This window comes from Myotis myotis, unplaced genomic scaffold (assembly GCF_014108235.1).
Source record: "Myotis myotis isolate mMyoMyo1 unplaced genomic scaffold, mMyoMyo1.p scaffold_m19_p_7, whole genome shotgun sequence".
Taxonomy (NCBI): domain Eukaryota; kingdom Metazoa; phylum Chordata; class Mammalia; order Chiroptera; family Vespertilionidae; genus Myotis; species Myotis myotis.
In genome coordinates this window covers 71,342,020-71,350,727 of record NW_023416379.1, presented here as the reverse complement: position 1 = coordinate 71,350,727, position 8,708 = coordinate 71,342,020, and the positions used below count along the sequence as shown (strand labels likewise).

Genomic DNA, 8,708 nt, shown 5'->3' with positions numbered 1-8,708 from the left:
AAAGGGTCACACATTAGCAAGGTTGAGAACCACTGCACTAAGCACTTTTGGAGCGTTTGCTATTAGTAGCAGTGTTAATATGGCCCCGTGCTGCTTTTCCACACATGGACTCTCAGGGGTCCTTGTTTGTCTCCATCGCAGCCTGTGGGCTACAGAGAGCCTGAGACCATGTTTTGTTCTGCCTCATATTCTCAATACCCAGCACAGCCCATGGCACCTGGTAGAAATTCAGGAAAGGTCTATTGAATTAATAGAAACACATTCTTTTTTAAAATTCTTTATTGTTTAAAGTATTACATATATCTCCTTTTCCCCCATTGACCTCATCCCAGCCACTCCCACGCCCCAGCACATGCCCTCACCCGCCTAGTGTCTGTGTCCTTGGGTTATGCTTATATGCATGCATACAAGTCCTTTGGCTGATCTCTTACCCCCCCACCCCCTCCCAGACCCCACCCTCACACACTCTTGATTTAATTACTTTTATCAGGGACAAAATGTTGACTAGATTTGAAAGCTTAAAAAAAAGATTAGGCCTCTTTGGCAGCTGGTCACATGGTGAGGGTGGGGGTGAGGGGTCCGCTCTAGCTTTCGGCCTGTGTCTACGGTCGGGCCCGTGCGGTCCAGCTGCTCCGGACAGAGCTGGAGTGTATGGCGCCGCAGAAACTGGCTCTTGAGCCCAGATAACGGTCCGCCCCCGCAGTTCCCTGCGCGGGGAGAAGGTCTTCTCTGATTTGAGAATGGCTACCCCTCCATATGAGCCCGTGGCTGAGATTGGTGTTGGTGCCTAAGGGACGGTGTACCAGGCCCGTGATCCACACAGTGGCCACTTTGCGGCCCTCAAGAGCGTGAGAGTCCCCAGTGGAGGAGGTGCCGTAGGGGGCCTTCCCATCAGCACAGTTCGTGAGGTGGCCTTACTGCGGCGGCTGGAGGCTTTTGAGCATCCCGATGTGGTCCGGCTGATGGATGTCTGTGCCACCGCCCGAACTGACCCGGCGAGCAAAGTGGCCCTGGTGTTTGAGCATGTGGACCAAGACCTACGGACAAGGCACCCCCACCAGGCTTGCCAGTGGAGACCACCAAGGATCTGATGCGCCAGGTTCTAAGAGGCCTGGATTTTCTTCATGCCAATTGCATTGTTCACCGAGACCTGAAGCCAGAGAATATTCTGGTGACAAGCAGTGGGACAGTCACGCTGGCTGACTTTGCCTGGCCAGAATCTACAGCTACCAGATGGCACTTACACCTGTGGTGGTTACACCTGGTACGTGCTCCAGAAGTTCTTCTGCAGTCTCCATACGCAACTCCTGGGGACTTGTGGAGCGTTGGCTGTATCATTGCAGAGATGTTTCATCGAAAGCCTCTCTTCTGCGGAAACTCTGAAGCTGACCAATTGGGCAAAATCTTTGACCTGATTGGGCTGCCTCCAGAGGAAGATTGGCCCCGAGATGTGTCTCTACCCCAGGAGCCTCCCCCACCCCTACCCCCCACACACACACCCAGAGGGCCCTGCCCAGTGCAGGGATACCGGAGATGGAGAAGTCTGGAGCACAGCTGCTGCTGGAGATGCCAACGTTTAACCCACACAAGCACTCCTATCTACAAAAGGAAGAAGGTAGCCCAGAGTGAGCAGTGGAGTAGCTGCAGCAGCACCAAGAGAAGAGATGCTGTCATTTACCTTCCTTTGAACACTAGAGCGCAGAGCCCCCCACCAGGAAGCGCTCTGTGTCTTTTTACCTGAGGCTGTGGAGACACTTCCTCCAACTTTTTACAAGGATTATCTTGCTGGCTGCCTTAATGACATTCCCCTCCCTCCCCTCCTTTGGGGATTACCCTTCTCCAGCCTTCCTGTTTCCTTACACCAAGGAGTATGCCCCTTGTTCTCCCCTTCCTTACCTTGATTTTGGGGTCCTTTTTTATATGGGGGGGAACAAAGGGGGAAAATAGATTAAACTGGGAAATAGGAATCACACATAGAACCCCCAGTGTTTGCTTTTGAATCTGTATAATAGACTTAAAACCAAGAGTGTTGGGGGCCCATTCCTGATTTGGTATTAACAGAGAGGTGTGGCCAAAAGGAGATAATCTGATCAATTTTAAAAATTTACCCACCCCTCAGAGTATAAAAGGAGTCGAGAGAGGCTTGGGTCATCCAGTTGGAACTTTTCTTCGGAGAGAGCCAGACTTAACCCAAGAGAACAGCTAGAAAGAGGGTGAGTTCACCATTCCAGCTATGTGTTAAAGGACCTTAAAGTCAAGCTTCTCGGGCTTTAGAAACTGTTGACAGTGGTTCTCTTGGTGGAGTGAGGCCTGGGTACAAATGGAGGTGGGGGTATTTCTAAATGTATCTGTAATATTTGATTTTTTAGAACTGTGTACATGATTTTTTTTTCATTTTTTTAATTTATCTTTATTGTTGAAAGTATTATAGATTTCTTTTTTCATTAAAAAGTTTCAATTTGAACCCTAGTCGGTCTGTCTCAGTGGATAGACCGTCGGCCTTTGGACTGAAGGGCCCCAGATTCGATTCCAGTCAAGGGCACATACCTTGGTTGCAGGCTCCTCCCAGGTCAGGGCGCATGCAGGAGGCAACCAATCGATGTGTTTCTCTGGCATCAATGTTTCTGTCTTCCCTCTCTTCCACTCACTCTCTCTAAAAATCAATGGAAAAAATATCCTCTGGTGAGGATTTAAAAAATCAAACAACAAATTGTTTCAATTTGTAAAAAAAAAAGAAAAAAATAGTTTCAATTTGTTACTAGAGGGTATTTCTTCTATTGATTTTAGAGAGAGTGGAAGGGAGAGGAGAGAGGGAAAAAAGGAGAGAGAAACATTGATGTGAGAGAGCCACATCTATCAGTTGCCTCCCGCACACATCCCAACTGGGGCAGGAAACCTGCAACACAGGTACATGCCCTGACCAGAATCAAACTTGAGACCTTTCAGTTCGAAGGCCAATGCTCTAACCACTGAGCTGCTGATCAGAGCCAGGATAAGTATTAAGTATTGGTGAAGCTTAGCATAAGTAACTCCATTTTTAGCCTGTTTCTTTTTAACACTTTTAAGGGCCATTTGTAATGATTTCCAGAATATAAAAAAAGCTTTGTGCGTGGTTTCAGGTGCTAGGATGCACCTACCACAGATAGTTGCCATGCTGCATTAAGACCTATCATGGTTTGATTCCTGGTCAGGGCAGGTTGCAAGCCTGGTTCCCAGTCAGAGGCGTGCAGGAGGCAGCCAGTCAATGATTCTCTCTCATCATTGATGCTTTTATTTCTCTCTCCCTCTTCCTTCCACTGAAATCAGTAAAAATATATTTTAAAAAATAGCCAGATGTAATTGAAGAAAAATTATTACAAATATTGTAAAATCTGTTCTTAAATGACTATCACTACCACTGATCTGTCAGCAATGTATTTAGAGATTACCCACCAGTCCACAGATCACATGCCATGCTCCTCAATTAAACTTTAATATTATTTAGCATTTCTTTGGTACACCTAAAAGACAAATGTAATATTTTCCTTAAATTTCCAAAAAGTTAGTCCAGTCTTCAAGCTTACATTTTTGCAAACCTAAAAGTCTACTTACACTCATTCAATATAACAATTTAACAATATTACAGTAAACTTGCTTTAGGTTTGCCATGTTAAGTTTTTCTCAGAGTGTGGTTTCTGTCTGCTTATAGTGTACAAAAGGGAGGATGATAGCGGAGGTGAAGTAAAGTCTAGAATTCTCTGTGAAAGTCTCTGCCAAAGAGATCAGCTTTTCACTATCACTTTGGGTGAATCTGTACTAGATCAATAATTTATTCCTGCATCACTGATACTATTTGTCCATTCTTTTGTCTTGTTATTCACTTCAAGGAGGAGGGAGGGGATTATTCTAACACAATAATGAAAATATGAATTATTAAAAGTCCCACAGAGAAATTTTCAAACATAGCAAACTAACTAAATAAACAATCTGTCCTCTCAGGTGATACTATCCAAGATAAGCCAGCCTGTTATCTTAATCACTTTCTTGATTTCACCTACTAATCTCACTGTCTGCTTCCAGATCCAATTTCTCAGGGTTTCTGTCTACCAAATACCAGCACTATCCTCCAGAGATCCTTAATTCAAGCATGGAAGAATATTAGCACAAAATACACTGATTGTTCATTAGATACCTACCACATACCAAGCACTGTTAGGCACAGGGAAATTAAAAGGACGTAGCCTCGTCCTAACCAGTTTGGCTCAGTGGATAGAGCATCGGCCTGCAGACTGAAGGGTCCCAGGTTCAATTCTGGTCAAGGGCATGTAGGGGTTGTGCAGGAGGCAGCTGATCAATGTTTCTCTCTTATCATTGTTTCTAACTCTCTATCCTTCTCCCTTACTCTCTGTAAAAAATCAATAAAATGTATTTTATTTTAATTTAAAAAAATAAAAGGACGTAGCCTCTGCCTTGCAAAGCTTTATGGAGTATAAGGGAGACAAGCGGAGTTGACAAAATGATTATTCAAATGCAGTGAATGCTGCAATACAGTTATATAAAAGGCGATACCATGGAAGCACAGGGAACAGGTTACTGGAGAGATCAGGAAAACTTCATAAGAGAATTAATGTATGGTTTTAGGGGAAGTAGAAAGAGAATTTCCCAGGTAAAAGGAATTGTAAACCATGGAGATGTGAGAAAGATTGGCATATATTTTGGAAATCACAACTGGTTTCAAAAACTAGAAGAGTTAACAGTGGAGTAGAGGGTAAGGCTCCCGAGGCAAAGGCATAATTTGGAGGGTCTGAAATGTCTTGCCAGGGTTTGGACTTTCTCTAAAAGTTAACGGTGGCCCATTGGAGGATATTTAGTAGATAAATGACCAAATCAGATTTGTATTTTTTTAAAGACACTGACTTTTTTAAAATACAGGATGGATTAGTTGAAAAGGAGACTAAAAGTAATACAATCAAGATATTTCAGCACAACTTAGTAAATATTGTTGAAGGAATTAAGAAAGGGAGGGAAGGAGGCAGGGAACAAATGGAGTAAGAAAGACTCCGACAGTAAAGAGTAGAAAGAGGACAATTTCTTAGAGATTTAGTAGATAGACTCAACGTAGATTAGTGGCAGTCAGATAGAAGAAAAGAAGAGCCTAGCATGACTGCTAGGTTTCTGGCTGGGGTATCTGAGGAGCAGAGGCGCCAGTCACTGGTATCAGGACAACAGTAAGATGAACAGGCCTCATGAGGGGAGGGAGATTATTGGTCAGTTTTAGCCATGTTGAGTATGAGGTAGTTGGAGTTTTTTCCATAAAATATATTTATCTGGAACTCAGGAGAAAAGCTTATTTTATTTTATTTTTTTAAATATATTTTTATCGATTTCAGAGAGGAAGGGAGAGGGAAAGATAGAAATATCAATGATGAGAGAGAATCATTGATTGGCTGCCTCCTGCATGCCCCCTACTATGGAACAAGCCTGCAACCTGGGTATGTGCCCTTGACCAGAATCGAACCTGAGACCCTTCAGTATGCAGGCCAACCGACGCTCTATCCACTCAGCCACTCTCGCTAGGGCGAGAAAAGCTTATTTTAGAGTCATCATTGAATGTTTAGAAGTTAAAACCAAAGAAGTTCTTTAAATGACTTTGAGATTAGGGAATGGCAGAGAAAGAATAAGAAATATCTCTTAAAATACTTCCTCATGGCCCCAACTGACTGCTCATAGCCCTAGTCCCGTGGTCGGCAAACTGCGGCTCGCAAGCCACATGCCGCTCTTTGGCCCCTTGAGTGTGGCTCTTCCACAAAATACCACGTGCGGGTGCGCACTTACAGTGCGATTGAAACTTCACAGCCCATGAGCAGAAGTCGGTATTTTGTGGAAGAGCCACACTCAAGGGGCCAAAGAGCCGCATGTGGCTCGCGAGCCGCAGTTTGCTGACCACTGCTAGTGAAAGGAATGAAATCCTCCATTCCTTTGCTATGTGTGGTATAACGAATCATTCAACATTTATTAGATCTGCTGTCCTTGTAAGGATTTCTCTTCACCACCAGAATATGCTGATTTGTTGTCTTCCACAGTGTTTCGTCTTCTATACAGATCTTCCTTATAATGCTTTTAACAGTCTTCTGTATCTCTCAACTGTGGGCTTTTGCATTTTGAATAGTCGGATGAAAAGTCTTGCCTACCATGTGAACTCAAGGATAGCGTTTTGCTGAGATGTAACTTACAACTGGGCATCTTGTTTAGTGGGAGAAGGCATCCATCGAAGGGTTTCTTCTGCAGCATTGGCTTTCAAAGATGTTTTCTTTCAGAGGTGTGGACCACTATTTGCAAGCCTACTGGCTCAATCTGGAGATCCTCTGTTAATAAATATGGATGCTGATGCTTCAAGTACAAATCTACAGTGCTTTGCATCTGGCAACTACATGAGTCTCCTGACTAATGTTGGGATGAACTACTGGTCTCTAAGAATCAGAAGCTTAGGGGGAGAGATCAACCAAAGGACTTATATGCATGCATATAGTAAGCCTAACTAATGGACACAGACACCAGGGAGGTGAGGGCATGAGTGAGGAGGCGGGGTGGGGGCGGCAATTGGGGGGTAAGGACACATGTAATACCTTAATCAATAAAGAAAAAAAAATTTTTTTTAAAAATCAGAAGCTTAAACTATTGGGCTGATTAAAGCAGACACCCTTAGTTACAACAGTGAACCACAATGGCAGCTGCCGGAGTGACAGGCCCATGATTACTTACTGAGAGAATTTAGTGAGCTGGTCAGCAAGACCATGTTCATTCCTTGTTTAAAGTGTATCCTTTCTCTCAGTAGCTTTCTCTAGTTTTTCATCTTTTTCAAAGTACAACAAGGGGTACCTCATCTGAGAGTCTGACCCCCAGAGGCTGATGAGTCTACTTAGGAGTTTGAGCCCAGCTTTTAGAGCTGGAGTGAAACTGGCTGGCTACTTCATGTCAGCACTGCTGTGGTAATTATAGCGTCTGTGGATCCCAAGGCTCACAACCTGCATCACAAGTTCTACAAGGAAACTGTCTAATACTAATTTGGTTATGCTTACCATTTGCTAAACTTATATCTTGTTATCACCAACCAAATTCCTTTTTTGAAAAGTCATTATATGAAAAAGTTTCATATTGCAATTATCATCACTGTGTGGACCAACTTTTGTAGTGAAAGTAGCTGACAATATGTGTTTTCTAACTACACTGCTATAAATGATGTTAATTCTTTATTATGATGTTAATTCTGCTCATGATACATTGCCTATATTTTCTCCTGGGTGAAATTAATATTTTAACTTTGCCAAAAGTCTTTTGCCATATAGAAGTTTTAAATTTTATAAAATAAAATCTGTCATTTTGTTCTCTGACCTACTTAGGAAGGCGCCTAACACCCCAGGATCTCTTTTGAATCCTCCTATATTTTTTAGGACATAATATTTTAAAATGTTTACTCCTTTTATAATTTCATTACGAAGGGACATATATTTCTCAAACTCTTTAGCTTTCTTTGACTTAGATGGATTCATCGGCAAGTAATTTCTTTAAAATGAAGATAAGCAGACTTTTGTTCCTGTAAAAACCTAACCCAATTCTTTTTTTGAAAGTACTTTGTAGAGCATATGTTTATTTAAAAAGTTGAATAACGATGCAACCACACTCTCTAAATATAAGTGCTAATAAATCTTAAGAGGCTGCAGTACACCGAAGACACAATTTGATCCCGTAAAAACCTCTCCAATCTGAAAACAGCAAACAAAAGGCCTCAGTGTTAGTGGAAAACTGAGTTCTTCAAAACAGGTAAAAGTCCTGTTTACTCCTTCCAGAAAGCAGAGGAGAAGAGGGTTTTCAGATTGCAGATGACAGAGTTGCCCTTGTGTGGCACAGGACACTGGTGATAAGGCTCTCCTTCTCAAGGCCCTAAATGATGAGGACAGTGGGACAACAGGACTGAACACGAACACAAAGGAGAGCTTTAGCTCTGACGCAAGAGAATCACATCAGGCCTTGACAAAACGAAGCATTCTTATTGTTAAAATGCTTCCTAGCACAACGGATGCGTGTGGTTTCGAAATGCCACAGTAGAGCCAATGGCCGTTGCCAGCATCCGAAGCGCAGGAGACGCGACCCCCAAAAAGACCAGAGCGAGCAGAGGGTTTTATCTGCATCACGAGCTACCCTCCCTGGCTAGCATCGCATGGGGTGGCGAGGCGACACTTCCGCTGCCAAGTGCCCCCGGCGGCCAGGATTCCCCTGGTCGGAGCCTGGGGCCGTGGCGTTCGAGGTGTTGAGTCATCGGGTACAGCGGTCATGCGACATAACGATGATGCGATGACGGAGATCGGAGGCCAAGGTGCACCGCTGGCAACGATGACTGCGGTGATGACTTAGGGTCGAAGCCGGCAGGGTCGGCACTGAGACTCGGTCCCAGCCCTAAAGGGACTGCATTCGAAGTTGGAGGCAAACTTCATGCCTTCCGTGCAACGTGTGCTGCCCTCGGTGGTTTTCGCAGGAACCAGGGTTGGCGGCGCGATCCCCCACCACCACCACCCGCCCGATCCAGAGATCGGAAGCTGCGCCGGCTCCCATCCCTCCCCGCCCCCGAGCTGGCCCACCCCCCGGAGTCCTACTACGGCCCCCTCCCTCCTTCCCTCCCGCGCCCAGGGGCGCCTCGCCATTCATCAACCGGTTCACGCCGGCGGCAGCCA

At 44.5% G+C, this 8,708-nt stretch overlaps 1 pseudogene; it reads left to right on the top strand.

The window, feature by feature from the left end:
- Positions 1–559: 559 nt before the first annotated feature.
- Positions 560–1,629, top strand: LOC118660525 (annotated as a pseudogene).
- The last annotated feature ends 7,079 nt before the right edge of the window (positions 1,630–8,708 follow it).